At 45.9% G+C, this 25,716-nt stretch overlaps 2 protein-coding genes across 4 annotated transcripts in view; one reads left to right on the forward strand and one right to left on the reverse strand.

Moving 5' to 3' along the window:
* Positions 1 to 25,716, forward strand: part of LOC115468205 (E3 ubiquitin-protein ligase TRIM39-like) — a 1,720,076-nt gene that overhangs the window by 1,064,820 nt on the left and 629,540 nt on the right. The gene's annotated exons all lie outside the window — the stretch shown is intronic.
* Positions 1 to 25,716, reverse strand: part of LOC115468285 (E3 ubiquitin-protein ligase TRIM39-like) — a 179,342-nt gene that overhangs the window by 25,398 nt on the left and 128,228 nt on the right. The window lies entirely within an intron of this gene.

The raw sequence follows: 25,716 nt of genomic DNA on the forward strand, positions 1-25,716 counted from the left end.
ATGTGAGACACAGTGTGAGAGAGAGTGTGTGTGTGGGGGCGAGAGAGAGAGTGTGTGTGAGACACAGATTCTCTGTGAGAGTGAGTGTATGAGACCAAGCGAGTGTGTGAGTGACTGTGTGGCACATAGAGAGTGAATCTGATACAGTGTGAGACAGAGTGTGTGAGAGTGACAGTCAGAAAGACATTGTATATGAGAGAGAGAGTGTGAGCCCTGCCCTCCCAATCCATGCCCATCCATGCTCCTCTGTCACCTGTCCCCTCCATTCATCCCTATCCAGCAATTCCCCTCTCTCCCTGAGGCCTGCCCTGCAATCCATATCCATCCATGCCCATCTGTCCCCTCCATTCATCCCTATCCAGCAATTCCCCTCTCTCCCTGAGCCCTGCCCTCCCAATCCATGCCCATCCATGTTCCTCTGTCACCTGTCCCCTCCATTCATCCCTATCCAGCAATTCCCATCTCTCCCTGAGCCCTGCCCTGCAATCCATATCCATCCATGCCCATCTGTCCCCTCCATTCATCCCTATCCAGCAATTCCCCTCTCCCTGAGTCCTGCCCTTCCAATCCATGCCCATCCATGCTCCTATGTCACCTGGCCCCTCCATTCATCCCTATCCAGCAATTCCCCTCTCTCCCTGAGGCCTGCCCTGCAATCCATATCCATCCATGCCCATCTGTCCCCTCCATTCATCCCTATCCAGCAATTCCCCTCTCTCCCTGAGTCCTGCCCTCCCAATCCATGCTCCTCTGTCCCCTGCCCCCTCCATTCATCCCTTTCCAGCAATTCCCCTCTCTCCCTGAGGCCTGCCCTGCAATCCATATCCATCCATGCCCATCTGTCCCCTCCATTCATCCCTATCCAGCAATTCCCCTCTCTCCCTGAGGCCTGTCCTGCAATCCATATCCATCCATGCCCATCTGTCCCCTCCATTCATCCCTATCCAGCAATTCCCCTCTCCCTGAGTCGTGCCCTTCCAATCCATGCCCATCTGTCCCCTGCCCCCTCCATTCATCCCTATCCAGCAATTCCCCTCTCTCCCTGAGCCCTGCCCTCCCAATCCATGCCCATCCATGCTCCTCTGTCACCTGCCCCCTCCATTCATTCTTTTACAGCAATTCCCCTCTCTCCCTGAGCCCTGCCCTCCCAATCCATGCCCATCCATGCTCCTCTGTCCCCTCCATTCATCCTTTTCCAGCAATTCCCCTCTCTCCCTGAGCCCTGCCCTCCCAATCCATGCCCATCCATGCTCCTCTGTCCCCTGCCGCCTCCATTTATCCTTTTCCAGCAAGTCCCCTCTCTCCCTTCCATGACCCCCCCTCGCATCCATGCTCCTCTCTCTCCCATGTCCCAGCCTGGCCCGCCCTCTTCTCCCCCCCCCTTCGCATCCATGCCCCCCCCTTCGCATCCATGCTGTCGTTTCTCCCCTGCCCTCCCGCTCCCATTGTTGTACTTTACTGGCCACCCTCTTCTGTCCCCCCAACATCCCTTTTTGTTTTTTTTCTTCTTTTTAAATTTACCTCCGTGGCGGTTGCAGCAGCGAAGCGTCAGGGAAGGAGGCGGCGCTCCCGACGTCTAGCTTTCCCCTCGCTGTGTTCCGCCTACTTTTGACGTCATCCTTGACGTCAGAAGAAGGCGGAACACAGCGAAGGGAAGGCTAGACGTCGGGAGCGCCGCCTCTTTCCCTGATGCTTTGCTGCCGGATTTGTTTGGTTTTTTTTTTTCCGCCCTCGACGTCATGACGTTTGACGCGAGGGGGGGGCAGAGACGGCTGGCTGGCTTGAAGGCTTCACACCACGAATCCACGAACCCTTCAGCCTAGGAGTGACGTCAGATGGCTTCAGAACGTTGTCCTCAGAACGTTGAGGGTGCGTTTTATTATATTAGATTAGAAGTGTATCAGCCTGTTTCAAACCTACCATTTATCTTCTAAGTTGTAATTGATACTTGGGCAACTTTCAAGTATTTAGATAAAACACACGTCCTTTCATGATAATCAGACTTTTGGATGGGGCACAGTACTGAAACCTCCTTAGTGGCTCTGATCCGTGATCTGCATGTAGAGGCTCTCAAGGGCCTGGTTTGCGCAGACGTGGAGTTGTGATGTCTGGGTGAAAAGGTATCAAAAGTGGGGTAAGTGACTTATTTCTAGCAGAGGGATATCAACTGTATAATCTTGCAAAATTTCAGCCTCAGGAATGGACTAACTACAGTTTTAAAAAATGAGAAATGTTTACCCACAGTTTTTAGGTTGTAGAACATGAAAAACATCAATGTTGTGAAAAAGTTGTATAGTCCCTCTCTACTGACCCTACAGTATACAAAACTTTCGAAAATGAAAGTTGCCCAATTTACCCCTCCAAACTTTTATAGCCTTTATCTCTGTTATTTGTAACCCACGTTTGGTACCTTTTCACTCAATGACTCAAATATAGATCATTAAAATCACATGACTTGTGTGTAGAACACATACAACCATTTACAACTTCTTCAGAGCAGGAGGATTTGGTCATTTAATCCCCATGAAATTATTTTAAAAGCTCTGATTTGGTAAGTGCAGCTGCTGGCTGAAAAATCAGCCCTTATGTAAGATATTTTGATCTGCTACTTGAATTCCCTGATTCCTCCTGGAAGATCTGTAACTTCCTTAGAAATATATTTGCTAATCTCACCTTCAGTAACTCAGTGGCCGGCTGCTGACTCTTCTCCTCTATCTCGCTGATCAGCTGCATGAGGGAGGAACTTTGCTCTTCTTGCTGGGTCACATTTTCCGTGATTCTCTGGAGAATCTTCTTCTCTTCCTCTTCCAGTCTCGAGAGAAGGATCTGCTTCTCCTTATTCAGAAACTGTTGTAACACCTCAAACTCAGATTCCACTTTCTGTCTTTTGATCTTTGTCTCAGTCTGGATTAAACAAGGAGAGATAATTCTCAGTAATACTAGAGTGATTTTGTTGCACAGAGCTCAGGATTCAGATCCTTCATTCAACAAGAAATCTCTTTTGTTGTCAGCAGGGCCAGTACAAGTGTGCTGAGCACCCTAGATTAATCGAGACTTGTACCTTCTACGACCCAAACCTATATTCCACACTTCCAGTGGCTCTATTACCCTTCTCTAAGTGATGGCTCTGGTACACCACTTCCTCCTTTACCAGTGGTGACTCCAGCACAGCCTTCCTCCTCTCACCACCCACTCTTTTCCCAGCCTTCCTCTCTCACCATACTCAGAAGCTTATCCCCCTTTCACAATCTCCTCCATCCCCTGCCCAGCAACTCCCTCTGCCTCTCTCCCCATGTGCAATGTACCCACTCCGATACCACTGTTGTCCCCATATTGTTTCTAAGTGAGCAGAAGAGGGGTCTCTGTCCTTTCCTGCTCTTACCCCTTACCACAAGCAGCTTCCATTTCTCTCTTCCCCATCATCTACTCCCTGCATCTCCCCATTCTCTCCCTTCCTCAGTATTCATTAGCATCTCATTCTTCTCGTATTTCTTCTAGTATCTAGCCCCAGCTTCCTTCTCGGTCCTACCCCACAATCTTGCCCTGCCCTTTTGAACATCTTGTTGAATGGTGGTTCTCCACTAATCTACCTTCTCTTCAATGACAGCACTGTGAGCCATGGGAGCCAACTTTCCTTTAAGTGCCTTTTAAATGTTTTTTTACACAAATGTATATAAAATACGGTTATCCCCCACCTAATAATACTTCAAAAAATGTCTCTTCCCTGTTATTAATTAGATTCACCTGAGAGCTTAATTAAAATCGCAGTTGCTCTCCAGACTCAGCTCTCACAACCTTCCTTCATTGACCAACTCAGAATCGTTAAAAGACCTCCGCTGTTGCTCATCTCTTCCTCCACTCTCACTTCTCACCTCCCCACTCAGTCCTGGTTCTGTTCCACACCAAGCTCCACCTTCTTTATGGGCCCTGTGTGGACCTATGACCCCCATGAACATCCATTCACCCATGCACACACTTCTGGGTTTGTCAGGGCTCCTGCTTTGGGCCCTCTGGTGCTCAAGTTCGTTTCCCAGGCTCACTCCAACATGGCCAGACAGCTGCCACACTTTGGAGCCCAGCAGGGCCCTAAATCGGGGCAATATTTCCCCAGTGGGCCTAGAACGTACTACTTTCTGTTTTGCAGGCTCCTGCCTCTTGCTCTGTTTCCCCACACCAGAGACCCTTTCAGGCACCTGCAGGAACCCACAGCCTTGCTAATGCTCCAGTTCCTGCTACCTAACAGGCCCCAATGCAACACAGCCCTGCAGCCATCCTTCCTGACACCACAACAGCCCCAGAGGCTCCCACCCTACACTGCTGGACTGCCTCAAGCCTGAGCCCAGTGCTCCTTTCCCATTTTGCAGCCCACACCACCCTACATCTCTGCAATAAATACAATGTTACAATTTTCCTTTGTTCCACAAACAGATTCAGAACCTGCCTGTTTTCAGCCAATAAGGAACGAGGCAGATTGAATTCTATTATTCTCATTCAGGTGATTCAGGGGATTGATGTAGTGAGAGGAACAAAAACCCTGCAGAAACTGGCTCAGAAGGAGACACAGACACCCACCTTCAGCTCTTCAGCTTTCTTCTCTTCAGTAGATTTAAACTTCAGAAGATCTTCCAGATCCTTTCTCAGAGGCTCCAGGTGCATTTTAAGTTTTTTCTGTGAACATTAAACATCATTGATTAGCATGGGATTACACTGGTAAACGGCATTTTTGTTACAAAGAATGTGAATGGTGTTCTTAGCTAAGTCATGGGTGCTGATTTCGAAAATGAAATCAGTTTTTGCCTATCGGGCTCAGTTTTCTTGTGACACGCTACCCTTTTTATAAAAATCCTTGAAAACGCTGCATTTTGGTACCCTGCTGTGCAGGGCCGCCGAGAGGGGGGGGCAGGGGGACAAAATCCCCCGGGCTCGGGCCTTCAAGGGGGGCCCGGTGCCAGTCCCACCTGCCCTCTGACCATCTGCCACCGGGCCAGCCCCCTGTATTTAAATCACCGCGCGGTGCGACTCTCCCTCTCACCTCCCTGTGAGGCGGAACTCCTCCCTTCGGGTCTCCTTCCCTCCCTGTATCCCGCCCTCGGGCGAGCAGCAGCGGCTACCTCGGAGGGGGAGGGGAGCGGCGACCTTGGGGGCGGGGCGGGGGTGAGGCGGCCTTGTCCCGGGCCCGGCCAAGTTTCTCGGCGGCCCTGCTGCTGTGGATTAATTTAATTCAGCAGTTGTAATTGTTGGAAAAAACAATTGAAATATACTAGGAATTACAATACAAACCCTTAGTTTAGAAAGCCACCACCAGGAAATAAGGGAGGTTTGCAACATTGCCCACGAGTCATGCTCGAACATGTTCAAACAGGTTCTGTTGCGTCAGTTGCCACCTGTATCTCAGCATTGAGAGTTCAGTCAACAATTGCTGTTGGAAGTGACTGCTTGTAGTTCTACGTTTGTGAAGGTTTGTGTTTTGTGTCATTTCAGAAGAAATGCCTGGTACCTGTGCAAATAGCCCAAATTCTTTTTGTTATATCTGTGGAGAGTTTACTCTGAAATCGCGAAAACGAAAACTTAATCCTCTTGTAAAAAAGTGCTACGAACTATATTTCGGGTGTAAGGTTGGTGGAACAGGACCGCAAATGGGCTCCCCACATTTGCTGTTTGATGTGTGTTACACTCCTGACAGGCTGGTTAAAAGGAAGACGTTGCATGCCCTTTGCTGTTCCCATGATTTGGAGGGAACCAACGGATCACACAACAGACTGTTATTTCTGTCCGCGGGAGGTGGTGGAGATGAAAACGGTAACGGAGTTCAAACATGCGTGGGATATGCATAGAGGAATCCTGTGCAGAAGGAATGGATCCTCAGAAGCTTAGCTGAAATTGGGTGGCGGAGCAGTTGGGGGGAAGAGGGGGTGGTGGTTGGGAGGCGAGGATAGGGGAGGGCAATCTTATACGGTCTGTAACAGAGCCGGTGATGGGAGGCGGGACTGGTGGTTGGGAGGCGGGAAATACTGCTGGGCAGACTTATATGGTCTGTGCCCTGAAAAGAACAGGTACAAATTCAAGGTAAGGTATACACATATGAGTTTGTCATGGGCAGACTGGATGGACCATGCAGGTCTTTTTCTGCCGTCATCTACTATGTTACTATGTTACTGTCTGACAAAAATAGCAGGAATCACCTCGAAAACAAGGAAAACTGTGCAATATCCTAACTTACCATCTGCTATAAGACCCGTAAGTCACAGTGAAGAATTGCCATGTACCAGTGCCTCCTGAGAATTTGATAGTGAGTGAAGACGAATACAGTGACGAACATGCAGAAGACAGAGAAGGGATATGCACACCGACCCATCATTTCAGGACCTCGTGCATCAAATGTGCCCCCACTTTTTGACACAAGGGATCTCAACGATCTTGTTCGTGTTTAAATTTGTCGAAGCAACGGGCTGAGCTTTTAGTTCGAGATTTAAAAGGATGGAATCTTCTTTCTTGCGATACGAAAGTGAGTGTTTTTCGTGACCGACACTGCTATTTTTTCCTGAATGTTTCGCCAAGGAAGTGACATGGTCTTTTGTAAGGATCTTTTACTGGTCTTTTACTCTTATGTTGCTTATATCTTTGATTTCTTTGTGAACTGACACAGTTTTTTTTTGGAACTCTTGTAGCAGAGCGTGTCATTTGCCAGGTACATATAATAGCTACTACACCGACACAAGCATTTACAAAACCATTATCACATGAAACTGAGGCTGATACAGAATTCTGAAATGAGATCTGGATTCAGGGAAGAATTATCTTCCAGAAAATGCATGTTTTGTTCTTGTTACAAAAAAAAGGTTTTTTTTTGTAGACCAGTGTTATTTTTATAACCACAATTTCAGACTTGACTGTAAATGTAAGATGTCCCTTCCAATTTAGATCATTTCTTTGAAAATAACTGAAGTATGATGGGTCAATAATCCTGCCTGGTTAAATCCTACTGAACTGGCCATGAGCCAATATTAAACAGCACTTAACCCAACAGTGCCACTGAATATTGGCAAAGTTCTGTCCAGGACAGTGGAGGGAGAGGTGATTGCGGGGGCAGTCGGGTGGAACTGAGAGATATGTGGGTACCAGTGATATTCAGTTCCAGTGCCCCATATCTAACCAGGTAAACTAAACCATGAACAAGGTGTCCTAATCAGAGATTTACACTATCTCAGGGTAAAGAAATAATTAAGGCTGGATAGTGAGAGAATAATTAGGCAGGCTAGAAATGGGAAACGAGATTAAGAAAAGGTGTGGGTAAAATTCTTTGTATTCAGAAAGGTCCAAACTGAAGAAATGTGTTTTTAGAAGACTTGTAAAGTTAGGTAATCAGCTGTAAACTTGATTGATTTAGGAAGAGAATTTTGGTGCCTTGATAGGAGAAATTAGCAGAGTGAATTGTTTTATATATCAGATTCTTACAGACTAGCCCGGTGATGGCGAACCTATGGCACGCGTGCCAGAGAGGGCACGCACGCCGCCGGTCGCCTCACCCGAAACTTCAGCCTCCCTCCCACCCGGCGTCAAGCATTCCTCCCTCCCTCCCACCCGGCACCAGCCCGCCCGGCTCCATCCTCCCTCCCTCCGAACCCGAAGAAATTTAAAAAGTCTTCCCTTGTCCGTCCGAGTAGGCGGCATCAGCAGTAGCAGCGAAAAGCGTGCTGCTGGTTCGGCGCATCTTCAGCCTTCCATCTCTCAAGCTCTCTGGTCCCGCCCTAACAGGAAATAAGGTGGGACCAGAGAGCTTGAGAGACGGAAGGCTGAAGACCGCCGAACCAGCAGCACGCTTTTCGCTGCTACTGCTGATGCTGACGCCGCCTACTCGGACGGACAAGGAAAGACTTTTAAATTTCTTCGGGTTCGGAGGAGGTAGGGATGGAGGCCGGGCGGCTGGTGCCGGGGGTGGGAGGGAGGGAGGAATGCTTGACGCCGGGTGGGAGGGAGGGTGCCTGGTGCCTGCTGCTGGGTGGGTGGGAGCAAGCGAGGCCTGGTGCTTGGTGGGAGGGAGGCCTGCCTGGTGCTTGGGTGAGAGGGTGGCCTGCCTAGTGCTTGGGTGGGAGGGAGGGTGGCCTGCCTGGTGCTTAGGTGGGAGGGAGGAGGCCTGCCTGGTGCTTGGGTGGTGGGAGGGAGGCCTGCCTGCCTGGGTGGGAGGGAGGCCTGCTTGGTGCTTGGGTGGGAGGCCTGCCTGGTGCTTGGGTGGGTGCCCTGCCTGGTGCTTGGGTGGGTGTGTGCGTGGTGGGTGGCCTGCCTGGTGCTTGGGTGGGAGGGGGCCTGGTGCCTGATGCTGGGTGGGTGGGAGGGAGGGAGGATTGGTGCTGGGTGCCTGGTGCTGGGTGGGAGGGAGGCCTGCCGTTGGGAGGGCAGGGGGGAGAGGAGGGTGGCTGGACATGGGTTGCTGGAGGGGAGGGCAAGGGGGAGAGGAGGTGGCTGGAGCGGAGGGCAGGGGGAGAGGAGGGTGGCTGGGCACATGGGTGGCTGGAGGGGAGAGGAGGGTGGCTGGAGGTGAGGGCAGGGGAGAGAGGAGGTGGCTGGACATGGATGGAGGGGAAGAATGAAGAAGAAAGGAGGGAAAGTAAAGAAATCAATGGAAGGAAGCCCTGGAAACGAGTTAAGAGAACAGATAGAGAGCAGCAGAATCAGAGACTAGGACCAATATTGATAGAAAACCAAAATCACCAACAACAAAGGTAGAAAAAAACCCATTTTATTTTCATTTTAGTGTTTTGGAATATGTCCAATTTTAGAATTTACATCTGCTGTCTGATTTTGCACTGGTATACTGGAGCTGTAACAGCTTACAGAAATTATTTATAATGAAAGAAAGTCATGTTATTTTTTCTCCTATACTAGTATAATATTTTCCAATGATGTCTGTTTATATGCGCCATGGCTGGTGTAAGGGGGTGTGGCTATCATGGGTGGAGTCATATGTGGTGACCCCGCCCATAATGAGTACCGGCACTTTGCAATAAATAATTAGATTTTGGGTGTGCTGTTTGAGCACTCGTGTCCTCTGAAAGGTTCGCCATCACTGGACTAGCCGTTAAGCCCGTTAAAACAGGCGAGATTTGTGTTTTAACAAAATGTAATAATTCTCACCCTCCATCCATCCATGTGCAGCAAACCTCCTCTCTCCCCTGCCCTCCCCTCCCCTGAATGTATATGGAAGATCCTGAATAGACAGCAGCCAGGGTTCAAGTTTTGATTATTGATCTTACTACTCATATGCTTCAAAACACTGCTAATTCAACGATGGACCGTTCAGGTCCTTTATCTGCCGTCATTTACTATGTTACTATGTTACCGTTGAGTTTTATGAGAATGAAAAATAATTTCAGTATTTCATTAAATACACACAGCTTCCTCTATAGGGTTCATGGTGTGAGATCTGTAATCACAAGGACACACTGTTAAATAAAGCTACTGACACTCACCTTGTATTCCTGCACAGCCTCCTTTATTGGGATCACGGTGTGAGATCTGTGATCGCTGGACTCTCTGCAAATCAGGCAGATAATTTTCTGATCCTTTTGACAAAACAGCTTTCAGTTTCTCTTCATGTCCTCACACAAGATTCTCCTCTTGGGTCTCACTGAAGTCCTCGCTAAGGCTTTTTCACCATTTCTGTCACATTGCCAGCTGCCCTGTTAGATCTGAGGTTCCCTGCTGAGATGTTTCCCTGCACTGGGGACAAGGGAAAGTTTGTGTCTCTCCCCTCCCAGCTCTGAGTGATACAGGAGCGACAGAAGTTGTGTCCACAGTCTGTCATCACCGGATCTGTAAAATAATCCAGGACAGATAGAACAAGAAGCTTCATCTCGCAGGACTCTCAGCAGGGTTTGCAGCAGCCCTGATTCCTACAGGAAATGATTAGAGCAGGAATTCAGTTTCTGTTTCACATCTTAAAACAGGATGTTTGTCAAAGACTGTGTAATTTGAAGACACCAGGGCTGTCTGCCCCTTCCTGTCTCCTAGTTCCTCCCTTTTTTCCCAGCTACAGAGACCCAGGTCTGAGGGCTGGGAGAGAAGCAACTTTTCCCATGACGTTTCCTGTGTGTAACCTGGAGGCAGTTTTTGCAAAAGTGGGGCAGATGAAGGGCAATTACCCTGAGACCCATTTAATCCCTACCCCTTTCAGTGTGAACAGAGGCACCAGTTGACTCAGGTAAACCTGGGGAGGAGGTCGTAAGAATTGGAGGGATTATAATACCAAACACTGTCAAAAAAAGCAAGTGATGTGTTAAAAATGTAGCGAGAGTGTTAACCCTCTATCAGAGAAAACATAATATCCGTAGGGTTCAACCAGCCAATGCTAGTGTTGATTTTCTGCCAAATTCCACCATCCACCTTCTTCAGCCACTGCTGATGCTGCCAAACTTCTGCAGTCATAGAAGCATTTTACTACCACCATGACTTGTTGCATCTTCCATTCGATGATACGCTGAAACCTTCTGCTCAGTGTGCTGCTGCGGCTAGAAGCGAATAGAATGTTGGGTGTTATTAGGAAGGGTATGGAGTCCAGGTGTCGGATGTTATAATGCCGTTGTATCGCTCCATGGTGCGACCGCACCTGGAGTATTGTGTGTCAGTACTGGTCTCCGTATCTCAAAAAGATATAGTAGAATTGGAAAAGGTACAGCGAAGGGCGACGAAAATGATAGTGGGGATGGGACGACTTTCCTATGAAGAGAGCTGAGAAGGCTAGGGCTTTTCAGCTTGGAGAAGAGACGGCTGAGGGGAGATATGATAGAAGTGTATAAAATAATGAGTGGAATGGATCGGGTGGATGTGAAGCGACTGTTCACGCTATCCAAAAATACTAGGACTAGAGGGCATGAGTTGAAGCTACAGTGTGGTAAATTTAAAACGAATCGGAGAAAATTTTTCTTCACCCAACGTGTAATTAGACTCTGGAATTCGTTGCCGGAGAACGTGGTACGGGCGGTTAGCTTGACGGAGTTTAAAAAGGGGTTAGATAGATTCCTAAAGGACAAGTCCATAGACCGCTATTAAATGGACTTGGAAAAATTCCGCATTTTTAGGTATAACTTGTCTGGAATGTTTTTACGTTTAGGGAGCGTGCAGGTGCCCTTGACCTGGATTGGCCACTGTCGGTGACAGGATGCTGGGCTAGATGGACCTTGGTCTTTCCCAGTATGGCACTACTTATGTACTTATGTACTTATGTACACCTATGGGAGGGTGGGAAGAGAAGATGAGGGGCTGGAGCACAGAAGGAGTGGTATGAAAAGAGAGTGAGGGTCTGGACCATGTGGAGGGGGAATGTGAAATGAGGGTGAGGTGCAGGATGATAGGAGTGTGAAGAGAAGATGAGGTGTAGCTGACCATGAGGGTTATGAAGAGAGAGTGAGGTACAAAATGGCGGGAAGGGAGTGTTCAGGGAAAGTGAGAATGTGAACAGGAGGTGAGGAGCTGGTCCATAGGGAAGGATGCATGCAGATGGGGTGAAGTTCTGGACCATAAGGGAGAAGATGAGTGAGGTTATAGAAAAGGACATGATGGACAAGGAAGGGGGCATGCTGGACATGATGGAACCATTAGGGGATATATGAACTTGGCAGGGGGAATAGGAACATAGAGATATCCTGGACTTTAGGGTTAGAGAAAAATGCTGGACATGATGGAGCTGTGAAAAGGACACAGATGGTAAGATGTTGGACTTGAGAGGAAGGGGAGAATTTGGAGGGGTATGCTGAGCATAGTAGGGCTATAGGATGGAGAACAGGGACACTCTGGGGAAAAGGGACTAGGGTCATAAATGGGAAGATGCTCGACATGATAGGGTTGGATGAAGGTAGAAAAGGACACAGGTGGGGGCAATATTGGACCACAAGTGACAGGTAAACAGATGAGAAATGCTGGACCAGCTTGGCCAGGAGGATTAGACAGGAGGGAGGATGCTTGACATGGGAGACAAAGAGGGGGACTGGACATAAGACATTGTATGATAGGGCAGAAAGAGAAAGAGGATGCTGGACCCAGGGAGGGAGGAGAGAGAGGAGATGCTGGAAAAAAGGAGACTGAGGACCGGTTGGTAAGAATGAGGTGAAATCTGAAGAAAGAGGCAGAAAATGAATGACAGAAAACTGAAAGGAAAAGATCAATACTAGAGATGGAAGTGGGGGAGGAAGTAAAGGTTGGAAGAGAAGTGACCTGAAAGATAGTTAAGAGAAGACAAATGAAACCAGAAACCATAATCTCGATCCAACACAACTAGAGACATAAAATAGTCAGAAACAAAAGAAGAAACAAGGGGGGGGGGGTCAATATTCAGCCGACTCCTCTCAGCGTTTTTGCTGACTGGTGCTGGTGTTATGCCCAGAAATTGAATTCCAGTCCTTGTCTGGGCTTCAGCATTGCGGGTTTCTGGAGCTGGGTCTTTGGGGTAATGTCCTAACTCTTCTCTGCAATATTGTAGAGGGGGGTGGATACATAATATTTCTGGATTTAACACCTTGGGGGAGTATATTGTTGGGAAATTAAGATAGGGACTGTAAATGAGGGCTGAAGAATACAACCTCTTTTTCCCTACCCCCCCCCCCCCCCCCCAGTGTGTTCAGCAATAGCTAAAGCCTGCAGTACCACTGTCACTCCAGTTATCTTTAAGGGCAGGCAGAGGTGGGCGTAAGGTAAGATGATACATAGAAAAATTAAGGGCTAGCTATCCAAAAACCAGAGTTTAGTCAGGAGGAGTCAAAAAATAGATAAAAGATTGATCAGACACTCAAGAGTTTTTACAAAATAAAAATATTTTTTGTTGATAATGGAGAGTTCTCAGAGTATAAACTCGCCCAAGCGAGACTACACCGAAGTGATTTATATCTCTAAGGGTGGACAAACTTCTCAATCATGGAACTTCTCCTCAATTTTTATTTTTTGTGTGAACAAAATACACACCCGTGTTCTTTTCACAAAATAATTAATACCCTAATGCAATATTGAAAAATGTCTGAATCAATCTTATCTATTGCTCCATCCACCCTCATATGTATACGTGAAAAATGTTTTTATCAGGAAGATATTACTCCCTTCTTACTTCATAATCTCAATAAAGTATCTAAATGCTATAATAATAATGTCTTTAAGATACTCTATATAATAAGACAAATAATCAATTGGGCACTTAGCGTCATATGGTTAGGAAATCCACTCCCGGATGCTCTTTACTCCGTGCAAGGTATTTAATCCGGTCCAGTGGGATATCACAAGTGCTTTAAATGCTTATCCGTCCAGGAACAAATCAAGGCAGAAAAATTAAGGCAGATAAAGACCATATTGGCCTGTCCAGTCTGCCCATCCACAGAAACACCAAGAGGAGGGGCATAATCGAACGCGGCGGCCATCTCTAAGGGCGCCCATCTGAGAGAACGGCTCCGCTAACGGGCGGAGCCAACCGTATTTTGAAAAAGATGGACGGCCATCTTTTGTTTCGATAATACGGTTGGTGCCGGCCAAATGCCTTGGATTTGGCCGGGTTTGAGATGGGCGGCCTCTGTTTTTGGCAATAATGGAAACTGAAAATGGCCATCTCAGAAATGATCAAATCCAAGCCATTTGGTTGTGGGGGGGCCAGGATTTGTAGTGTACTGGTCCCCCTCACATGCCAGGACACACAACCGGGCACCCTAGGGGGCACGTCTAAAATTAAAAAAAAATATAAAATAGCTCCCAGGTGCATAGCTCCCTTACCTTGGGTGCTGAGCCCCCCAAATCCCCCCCCCCCAAACCCACTCTCCACAACTCTACACCATTACCATAGCCCTTATGGGTGAAGGGGGGCACCTATATGTGGGTATAGTGGGTTTTGGGGGGTTTGGAGGGCTCCCATTTTCCACCACAAGTGTAACAGGTAGGGGAGGGGGGAGATGGGCATGGGTCCGCCTGCCTGAAGTCCACTGCACCCCTAAAACTGCTCCAGGGACCTTCATACTGCTGTCAGGGAGCTGGGTATGACATTTGAGGCTGGCATACAGGCTGGAAAAAAGTTTTTAAATGTGTTTGGTTTTTTTTTTTTGTGGGAGGGGTTTGACCACTGGGGGAGTCAGGAGAGGTCATCCCCGATTCCCTCTGGTGGTCATCTGGTCAGTTGGGGCACTTTTTTGGGACTTGGACCCAAAAAAATAGGGTCCAAATAAAGCGGACCAAATTCTCATCAAAAGCGGCCTTCTTTTTTCCATTATCAGCTAAAGCTGGCCATCTCGTAAGCATGCCCGTGGCCCGCCTTCTGTACATTGCCGACACACCCCTTTGAAGTTTGGCCATTTCCGCAACGGAATGCCGGCGAGGGTGTCCAAAAATCGGTTTTCGGTTATACCGATTTGGCCAACTTTAGGAGATGGGCGCCGTCTCCTGGTTTGTGTCGGAAGATGGCTGCCCTTCTCTTTCGATTATGAGGCTGCAAGGGTGGCCCATCCCAATGTTGGAAGTTTACCACCGCAGTGCTGGAGATTGAAGGCCATTGAGTGAGGTTTCTCTTGTGGGTCCCAATCATGTCTAAAACTAGTTCTGGCAGATAAACATATGTCAGTTTTTGGAACATGCATGTTTCTTAAACTTATTATACCGCCCTTTCTGGACAAGCAGGTCAGGGCGGTTTACATTGAAAACTAAATAACATAAAACTAAAACAATGAAAAGAATTCCATTGATGATAGGAAAGAATCAACAAACCAAGATTAAATATAAACAATGAATAGAAAATAAAATTCTTTTTTCTACCTTTGTTGTCTGGTCATTTCATTTTCCTCATCATGTTGGTCCCAGCCTCTGGATTCTGCTTTCCTCTGTCTTCTCTTAACTCTCTTGTCAAGGCCTCTTGGTCCATTGGCATTTCTTCTCTCTCCATGTCTCCATCCATCTTCCCTGTCTACTATTTCCCCTGTGTCCCTGCTCTGTGTCTGTATTCTTGCCCTACCCAGTATCACCCTTCTGCGTCCTCATCCCAATCATATCATCATCCCTTTGTATCTCTATCCCCCTCCCTCCACCTGCCCACATCATCCCTCTGTGTCTATCCCTCCCCATGTTCAGCATCTCTCCTTCTTTTGCCTCTTCCTCATGCCTTCCTCCCCAGGAATTCAGCAAAGGTCCCTCTCTCTCCTGCCCCCAACCTCACATCTCATGGGTTCACTATAGTTTCTCTTCCTCCTTTCCTCGCAGATCCCAGCATTATTTCATGTCCTCCTCTCCCTTTCTCCCCACCTCCCTTCCTGGATTTCATTCCCTTTCCTTGCAGGTCCTGCATCCTCTAGCTCTCCCCCCTCTCTCACTCCCCTCCCCTCCTTCCTCCTCCTCCTCCTCCCCCTCTTCCAGATCAGCATTGCTTCCTTCCTGGTTCAGCAGTTCCCTTCCCCCCCCCCCCCCCGTAGTCTAACATCTCTCCCTTTCCCTCACCCCCGCCGCAGTCTGATACCTGTATCCTTCCCTACTCTGCTCCTGGCAATAATGTCATGGCTCTTTCTCCCTTCCCTCCTCTCAATCCAGGCATTTCTACTCTTCCTCTACCCTCTGGTATTACCACTGAGGAAGGCCAGGTGTTGGTGGAGAGACTTTGGAAGGTATCCTCATAGATAATTTTGTCCTTTGAGCACATAAACACAGGTGGCATTTGCCGAGTGGACGCTTATTGCGTTATCTGCAAATTGACACTATTTTACTTCATTACAGCAGCAGAGGAGAGAGATAGAGGAAGGTTTTGCTGTGTTTGGATGCTCTAAGCCCCAATTCGCAGCACTATTTTAAGGACTTAGGATTGTAAGTTACTGGTGAGCATAAGCTGGTTCTATTTACCAGATGTATTTCTTCCATTTATATGAAGGTCCTTCACATGTATTCATTTTATTGTGGCTAAGGGACCTTTGTACGAAGCAGCAGTAGAGCTACTGCTGCTTTGTTGCATGTCAAATTGGGACTAATGCGGATCTACTGCAGGCCCCCTAAGTTATTGTTGGGTTTAAGATGTTTTGTGTTTTTTGTGCCTGTTCTTGCTGCGCCCCGGAGTCCAATCAGGCCAGCAGTACTACGCAGACAAATCCTCTCAACTGCTATCTTTTAGAAACCCGGACAGCTGGTTTAAGCCTATTAAAACAATAACAAAAGAAAAAGAACCAAGGAAGCTTCCTTTGGGGAAAACACTATTCTTTATCCAGAATTAGGACAAAAAAACAGATCAGAATATAAAGAAGAGCATATTACAGAAATTGAAATACAAGGAAAATGGGGTCAGGACATTCTTTCAGACTCCCTGGCTTGGGAGCCAAAAGGGATGTACACTGCCCATCTTTCCTGCCTTACAAAAAGGTTTAAATAGGGTTTTCTTCCTTACAGTACAAAGAGCAAGAGGAGGGAAACTTCTCCCCTCCTTAATTAGCATCGTACAGTCAGTCAGGATTTCCTTTGTTTTAAAAGAAATACATTGCATATGTTTTCAGTTTCTTCAGAAGGTGCATTTGTCCTGTTGTTAGAAGTGACAAGATGCTTTTGATCCTATCTTCATATTACTGTTTTCCCAAAAAGAATCTATTTGTCAGAACCTTGATCTTTATCTTAATATTTCCCTTTATTCTTATTTTTATTCTAATTCTAAGACGAGGCAAGAGTTAATTACTTTCCTATAGAGGTGCTATGTTTCAAGCTTCTGACAGCCCGGTCATTCTATTCTAAAAACAAAAACTGCTCCTTCTAGAGGTGTTGGATTTCTCTCTGTCATCGCTCAGACCCTGTTTTATGTCATAACATAGTCTCTTATATAAGTACATAAGTAATGCCATACTGGGAAAGACCAAGGGTCCATCGAGCCCAGCATCCTGTCCATGACAGCGGCCATCCAGGCCACACCTGGCAAGCTCCCAAACGTACAAATTCTATACATGTTATTCCTGGAAGTTGGATTTTTCCCATTTAGTAGCGGTATGGACTTGTCCTTTAGGAAACCGTCCAACCCCTTTTTAAACTCTGCTAAGCTAACCGCCTTCACCACTTTCTCCGGCAACAAATTCCAGAGTTTAATTACATTGGGTGAAGAAAAATTTTCTCCCGTTTGTTTTAAATTTACTACACTGTAGTTTCATCGCATGCCCCCTAGTCCTAGTATTTTTGGAAAGCGTGAACAGACGCTTCACATCCATCTGTTCCACTCCACTCATTATTTTATATACCTCTATCATGTCTCCCCTCAGCGTCTCTTCTCCAAGCCCTAGCCTCCTTAATCTTTCTTCATAGGGAAGTCGTCCCATCCCCGCTATCATTTTAGTCGCCCTTCGCTGCACCTTTTCCAATTCTACTATATCTTTCTTGAGATGCGGCGACCAGAATTGAACACAATACTCAAGGTGCGGTCGCACCATGGAGCGATACAACGGCATTATAACATCCTCACACCTGTTTTCCATACCTTTCCTAATAATACCCAACATTCTATTCGTTTCCTAGCCGCAGCAACACACTGAGCAGAAGGTTTCAGTGTATTGACGACGACACCACAGATCCCTTTCTTGGTCCGTAACTCCTAACGTGGAACCTTGCATGACGTAGCTATAATTCAGGTTCTTTTTCCCACATGCATCACCTTGCACTTGCTCACATTAAACGTCATCTGCATTTAGCCGCCCAGTCTCCCAGTCTCGTAAGGTCCTCTTGTAATTTCTCACAATCCTGTTGCGATTTAAGAACTTTGAATAACTTTGTGTCATCAGCAAATTTAATTACCTCGCTAGTTACTCCCATCTCTAAATCATTTATAAATATATTAAAAAGCAGCCGTCCTAGCACAGACCCCTGAGGAACCCCACTAACTACCCCTTCTCCATTGTGAATACTGCCCATTTAACCCCACTCTCTGTTTCCTATCCTTCAACCAGTTTTTAATCCACAATAGGACATTTCCTCCTATCCCATGACCCTCCAATTTCCTCTGTAGCCTTTCATGAGGTACCTTGTCAAACACCTTTTGAAAATCCAGATCCACAATATCAACCAGTTCCCCTTTGTCCACATGTTTATTACTCCTTTAAAGAACTGAAGTAAATTGGTCAGGCAAGATTTCCCCACACAAAAGCCGGTGCTGACTTGGTCTCAGTAATCCATGTCCTCGGATGTGCTCTGTAATTTTGATTTTAATAATAGCCTCTACCATTTTCCCCGGCACTGATGTCAGACTCACCGGTCTATAATTTCCCGGATCTCCCCTGGAGCCTTTTTTTAAAAATCGGCGTTACATTGGCCACCCTCCAATCTTCCGGTACCACGCTCGATTTTAAGGATAAGTTGCATATCACTAGCAGTAGCTCCGCAAGCTCATTTTTCAGTTCTATCAGTACTCTAGGATGAATACCATCTGGTCCAGAGATTTGCTACTCTTCAGTTTGCTGAACTGCCCTATTACGTCCTCCAGGTTTACCGTGAAGTCAGTAAGTTTCTCCGACTTGTCCGCTTGAAATATCATTTCCGACACCAGTATCCCACCCAAATCTTCCTCGGTGAAGACTGAAGCAAGAATTCATTCAGTCTCTCCGCTACGTCTTTGTCTTTCTTGATCGCCCCTTTTACCCCTCGGTCATCCAGCGGCCCAACCGATTCTTTTGCCGGCTTCCTGCTTTTAATATTAGGAATAGGGTAGCTAGTGGGGTTCCCCAGGGGTCTGTGCTAGGACGGCTGCTTTTTAATATATTTATAATGATTTAGAGATGGGAGTAACTAGCGAGTAATTAAATTTGCTGGTGACACAAAGTTATTCAAAGTCGTTAACTCACGCGAGGATTGTGAAAAATTACAGAAGGACCTTATGAGACTGGGTGGCTAAATGGCAGATGATGTTTAATGTGAGCAAGTGGAAGGCAAAAAAATCCGAATTATAGCTACGTCATGACAGAGATATTAAAATACCTATGCGGAATAAATGCACAGGAGGCGAGTCTCTTTCAATTGAAAGGAAACTGTGGAACGAGAAAGCAGAGGATGAAGGTGAAAGGGGAAGTACCCAAGGAATACTTCTTCACGAAAGGGTGGTGAAACAGCCTCCCAATGGAAATGGTGGAGAGAGAAAACAGTACTGGAATTCAAGAAAGCTTGGGACAGGTACTTAGGATCTATAGGAGAGAGGAAGGGATAGTAGACATCTGCCTTCATTTTTCTATATTTCTCTGAAATATCTAGTATACCTGAATGTAACTCATCTAAAACTACTACTGATAAAGCTGTGAACTAAAGCCAAATAAACTTCCTCTGGATCTTAGAATTCCTCATACAAAACTTTACAACTAGTCAAAAGACTCACCTTTTCCAAGGCGTGATTGGAACTTTAGACCCCTTATCCCAACAGCAGGCTGGAAAGGGCCAAAAGCATTAGAGGAAGCACAAGACCTGTTATTTTACTGTATATTATTGTTATGTATTCTCATATTTGTCCTTATTTTGTGATTTTCTTTATTTAAATTTATAATTTAATGTTATTTGTATTAACATAAACCACTGAGATGGACAAGTAACCAGTGAAATATCAAATTAAAATAAGCTGAACCCCCCTCCCCCTGAAATAAATGAGGGCTCTTTTACTAACACACACTAAGCCTAATATGTGGGGAAACATCAGAGCAGTATTAAAGCATTTGGTGGTAACTTCCCCATTTGCCCTCACTAAGGGGCCCTTGACAAGTAGAGGAAATGTATCACATTACAACATGACCTTTTTCTTTTAAAAAAACCCTTTTACCAGGTTGCTTGGGCTTCGGAGCGTAGCAAACCACGTGCCAATACCATCACTTGGTAAAAGGGGCCCTAAGTGGGCGTTATCTATGTTTAAAGTAGTTTTTAGAGGAGACATGTCATGGAGGACAGTGGGCATGGAAGAGTTAACCAGCCAGAGCATTCAGATTAGCATCTGCCAAGTGCTCTGTGTTCTGTAGGTTATTACAGCTAATAAATTATCTGTATCCAGGATTCCCCAATTATTCTGTACTCGGTCTAGGGGTGGGGACCTTGGATCCTACCCAATAACTCCGCAAAGAGGAACTGACTCTGAACAAGCAGGCTGAATTATATTAGATATTTATTAGATATATATAGAGATAAGAAATAGATATGAGGTACAAATATAACTTTGGCAAAGCTTTGGCTGGATACAAAAATACTGACTGGTATATTGCAACTATATTGTCACACTACACACCCTGATCCTTATAAGGACAGGTATACTTACACAAATGTTTGGAAAGCAAAACTGTCACGAGGTAAGATGGTTTATAGTAGCTTATCTCTGATCTGTTATGACTATACCCGTCTCTGCTCAGGTAATTACCACTAGCTAACCCAGACTAATAGGAAATAATCACCGTGTCGCTCACCAGGCTGACCTTCGATCGGCTTCCGGGAATGCACGGGATACTTCACAGACTCAAGCTGAGCTGGCAGCGAGTCTTAGTCAAAGCTAGAACTGGAACTCTGCAGCGGACAAGGAGGGCACAGGTCACTCAGTGCAGGTACAGCTAAACCACGATACTTCCTCCAGATACACAGTTCATCAGATGAGGACCTTGTCAGGTCTCTCTGGTCTTCTTTCCACCTCTACCTTCTTCCAGGCTTCCGACTAACTGATTTCTCTCCGTTCCCGCTCTCCTGAGTCTCCTCTGCACAGGTGACCAGCCGGGACCAATCTGGCTTCCCTCAGCTCACTGCATGGCAAGAAGGTCCGTTGTTCTTGACCTTCAATTTGTTGATGGGGGTGGGGTCGGAGGTATGCATGGGGACATCAAAGCATATCATTGATATTCTAAAAGGATGGGTGTGGATAGGTGAGGGGTGGGGTGATCAACAGAGACATACAGCTTTATGGTTTATAATGGCTAGGAACCCCAGGTCCTTGTTAAGTCCTTTCTGTTGGGTGTTAAAATATTCAATCATTCTGACTTCAAGGTCTTTGTTTTGTATGTTTTAAAGTTACCTTTCAGTATTCTCACTGTGAAATCACTGTGAAATCACACTTAACAAGACCTGGGGTTCCTAGCCCATTATAAACCATAAGCTGTATGTCTCTGTTGATCCCCCACCCTCACCTATCCACACCCATCCTTTTAGAATATCAATGATATGCGTTGATGTCCCCATGCCATACCTCCGACCCACCCCATCCTCCCACCCTGTCAGACTGTCATAGTAATGCTTGAATGTTTTCACTTATATACACTGTCAGCTAGCACATTTGCTTATTTCCGATCTGACGAAGAAGGGCACCTCGAAAGCTAATCAAGAAATGTATTAAAGTTATGTCCAATAAAAAAGGTATCATCTTATTTCTTTTCCATGTTTGATTTTGTTTGATTTCTATTGATAACCTTAAGAGTGGACTAACACGGCTACCACACTCCTCTACTTAAGATGGAAAACCTAATGAAAGCGAATGCTGAAGGAAAGGATAGTAAATTCCCTGGATCCAATAAGTTGCAAGATCCGAGACAACATGGTTTTACCAAACATAAATCATGCCAAACAAATCTCATTGAATTTTTAGACTGGGTGACCAGAGAATTGAATCAAGGAATGTGTGATAGATGTAATCTACTTAGATTTCAGCAAAGCCTGTGACACGGTTCCTCACAGGAGGCTCTTGAATAAACTTGACAGGCTGAAAATAGAACCCAGCGTGGTGAACTGGCTTAGGACTGATTGACAGACAGACGCCAGAAGGTGGTGGGTTAATGGAATTCACTCAGAGGAGGGAAAGGTGAGTAGTGGAATACCGCAAGGATCGATGCTGGGGCCATTTCTGTTCAATATAGTTGTAAGTGACATTGCCAAAAGGTTAGAACATAAAATTTGCCTTTTGGCAGAGGATACCAAGATTTTGTAACAGAATGGACCACCCCGGAGGGAGTGGAAAACATGAAAAAGGATCTGAAGAAGCTAGAAGAAGGTCTAATGTTTGGCATTAAAATTCAATGCAAAGAAGTACAAGTGATGCGCATAGGCAGTAGAAATCCATGATAGACGTATGTGTTAGGCAGTGAGAGTCTGATATGCACAGACAGGAAGGTGGGAATCTGGGGTGATAGTATCTGAGGATCTGAAGGTTACAAACAGTGTGATGAGGCAGTGGCCGTAGCCAGAAGGATGTTGGGCTGTATAGAGAGGAGGTGTAACCAGCAGAAGAAAGGAGGTGTTGATGCCCCTGTACAAATCGTTGGTGAGGCCCCGCCTGGAGTACTGTGTTCAGTTTTGGAAGCCGTATCTTGCTAAGGATGTGAAAAGAATTGAAGTGGTTCAAAGAAAAGCTACAAAGTGGTATGGTATTTGTGTTACAAGATGTATGAGGAGAGACTTGCGGACCTGAACATGTATACCCTGGAGGAAAAGAGAAACAGGGGTGATATGATACAGACGTTCATATATTTGAAAGGTATTAATCCGCAACAAACCTTTTCTGGAGACTGGAAGGCGGTAGAACTAGAGGACATGAATTGAAGTTGAAGGAGGGCAGGACTCAGGAAAAATGTCAGGAAGTATTTTTTCACGGAGAGAGAGTGGTGGATATTTGGAATGCCCTCCCGCAGGAGGTGGTGGAGATGAAAAGAGTAACGGAATTCAAAAATGCATGGGATAAACACAAAGGAATCCTATTCAGGAAGGAATGGATCCACAGAAGCTTAGCAGAGATTGGGTGACAACACAAGTAATTGGGAAGCAAAGCTAGTGCTGAAAATGGCAAGGACAAATCAAGGTCAGGTATACATATAAAGTAGCACCTACGAGTTTATCTTGTTGGGCAGACTGGATGAACCATACAGGTGTTTATCTGCCATCATCTACTATATAATAAAAGCCTTCTACAAGCATATTCTTCACCATCTTCAAAGCTTTGAATGGGATTCCTTTTTAACATATTTATAAATGACCTAGAGAGGGGGGTAACTAGTGAAGTAATTAAATTCACAGATGACACAAAGTTATTCAGGGTCGTCAAGTCGCAGGAGGAGTGTGAAAGATTACAGGAGGATCTTGCGAGACTGGGGGATTGGGCGTCCAAGTGGCAGATGAAGTTCAATGTTGACAAGTGCAAAGTGATGCATGTGGGTAAGAGGAATCTGAATTACAGCTATGTCATGCAAGGTTCTGCGTCAGGAATCACAGACCTAGAAAGGGATCTGGGAGTCATCGTTGACAAGACGTTGAAAACTTCTGCTCAGTGTGCTGCAGCGGCTAAGAAGCGCACAGAATGTTGAGTATAATTAGGAAAGGGATGGAAAACAAACACGAGGATGTTATAATGCTGTTGTATTGCTCCATGGTGCGACCCGCAGCTCAAATATTGTATCCAAATCTGGTCACCACATCTCAAAAAAGATATAAAGGAATTGGAGAAGGTGCAGAGAAGGGCGACAAAAATGATAAAAGGGATGGAACGACTTCCCTGTGAGGAAAGGCTAAGAAGGTTAGGGCTCTTCAGCTTGGAGAAAAGGCGGCTGAGGTGTGATATGATAGAAGTCTACAAGATAATGAGCGGAGTAGAGCGGACAGATATGAAGCATTTGTTTACACTTTCAAACAATAATAGAACCAAGGGACACAAGATGAAGATAGAATATGGTAGATTTAAAACAAATAGGAGAAAGTTTTTCTTTACTCAGCGTGTAGTTGGACTCTGGAACTCGTTGCCGGGAGAATGTGGTGGCAGCGTCTGGCCTTACAGAGTTTAAGGGGGGGTTTGAACAGATTCCTGAAGGAAAAGTCCATTGAACATTATTAAATTTTTTTTTTTTTGGGGGGGGGGGGGGTTGCCAGGTTCTTGAAGCCTGGATTGGCCATTGTCAGAGACAGGATGCTGGGCTTGATGGACTCTTGGTCTTTTACCAGTATGGCGGTGCTTATGTGCTTTTGTGCTTAGTAGGAGGGGACTTTAATGAAGTGGGGGATCAGAGGCTAGATAGATCTCATGGGACAGTGAGTGGATCCTACCACAACTCCTGGGGTATTTCCAATCCTGAATGAAGTCCTGGATTTGGTGGACGTTTGGCGCACCTTGCACCCAGTAGAACGTGACTATATTTACTTGTCTTGAGTGCATGCCACCATGTCCAGGATTGATTACATTTTCATTTCTCGCTGTTTGTTTACAATAATACAAGCAGCAGAGATTGGACCCATTAAAATCTCAGATCATGCTGTGGTATCTGCCTGTTTGGAATTCCCTGGGGCATCTCCAAGACATTATCAGTAGAAGTTTCCTGTCCAGCTTTACGGGGACGGGAAACTTCTAGACTTTATTTCACTGAAATATCAGATATTTAAGGAATCGAATGCTGCCCATGTGGATAATCCTATCTTATATTGGGATACTGCTAAGGCAGTGCTTAGGGGAGGGATTAAAGCCTACGTTAGTCATCAAAAGAAGGTCAGAGACAGGGAACTGCTCCAGTTAGAAAGGGAAGTACAGTCTGAGATGTCTTTATGGGATCCATCATAATGTACAGATTAAAACTCAGCTTTTAGAGTTGCAACATACTCTAAAGGAATTAATTCATCACAATACCCAAAATTCGTACAGTTATTTCTCTATCAATTATACAAGCATGCAAATAAGAGTGCTAGACTGCTAGCCCGCTTGGCTCATCCCCATCAAGGTCCATTTAAGATTGATGCTCTGTACTCCTCCATCAGGGTTTTGGAAAATAAGGATGTTCAAATTAACTGCATTGTGAGAGACTGTACTCCCCCCCCCCCCCCCCCAATCCTTCTCCATTGGAAAGCTTTGTGGTTTGGATCTTTCATGGTTGGATACATACAGTTTGGCTATAGTAAATGCTCCTTTTACGGCGGATGAGGTATCTTTGGTAAGGCTCCTGGACCTGACGGCTATAGAGGAGAATTCTGTAAGATCCTGAGAGAGGAGGTTGTACCCCCACTGACTTCTATGTTTAACACTATAGTAGGAAAGGGACGGCTGCCTGAATCCCTGCGGCTTGCCCAGATAGTCGTTTTGCCAAAACCATGTTGAGATCCACAGAAACTGGAATCACATCGACCGATCTTGTTGCAAAAGTTTTGGCGAACTGTCTATCTCGTATCATTCCTGATATGATTGAGGACTCTCAAGTGGCTTTTGTGCAAGGCTGTAATATCACTAAGAATGTAAGAAAGATTCTTACTACTCTAGAATTGACAGCCAGTCAAGATGTTCCCTCGGTGATGATCAGTTTTGATGCTGAAAAGCATTTGACAGGGTGGTGTGGGACTTCTCGTTTGGGTATTGGATGCTTATGGAATACAGGGGTTTTTCCAGGAAGTGATTCGGACCTTGTATTTTCTTCCTCAAGCTCAAGTGTACGTGAATGAACTGCTTTCCTCCCCCCCTTTCAATATATTGTGGTACCAGACAGGGTTGCCCGCTCTCACCACTTTTGTTTGTCCTTACTCTGGATCCCCTCCTCCGTGACATTCAGAAGAATGCAGATATTCAAGGATTTCAATTAGGTACAGATACCTTTAAAATAGCAGCATTTGCTGATGATTTGTTGGTTCATGTGATTAATCCCTAAGTATCAATAGGGGCTTTGTTAGAATGCATGACTGAATTTGGGGATTTTTCAGGCTTTAAGTTAAATCTCGATAAATCAGAGGTGTTGCAGAGGGTAGGGGATCAGGGAGGGCCTTGGCGGGGACATTATCCGATGAATC

This window comes from Microcaecilia unicolor, chromosome 4, assembly GCF_901765095.1.
Source record: "Microcaecilia unicolor chromosome 4, aMicUni1.1, whole genome shotgun sequence".
NCBI classification, from domain to species: domain Eukaryota; kingdom Metazoa; phylum Chordata; class Amphibia; order Gymnophiona; family Siphonopidae; genus Microcaecilia; species Microcaecilia unicolor.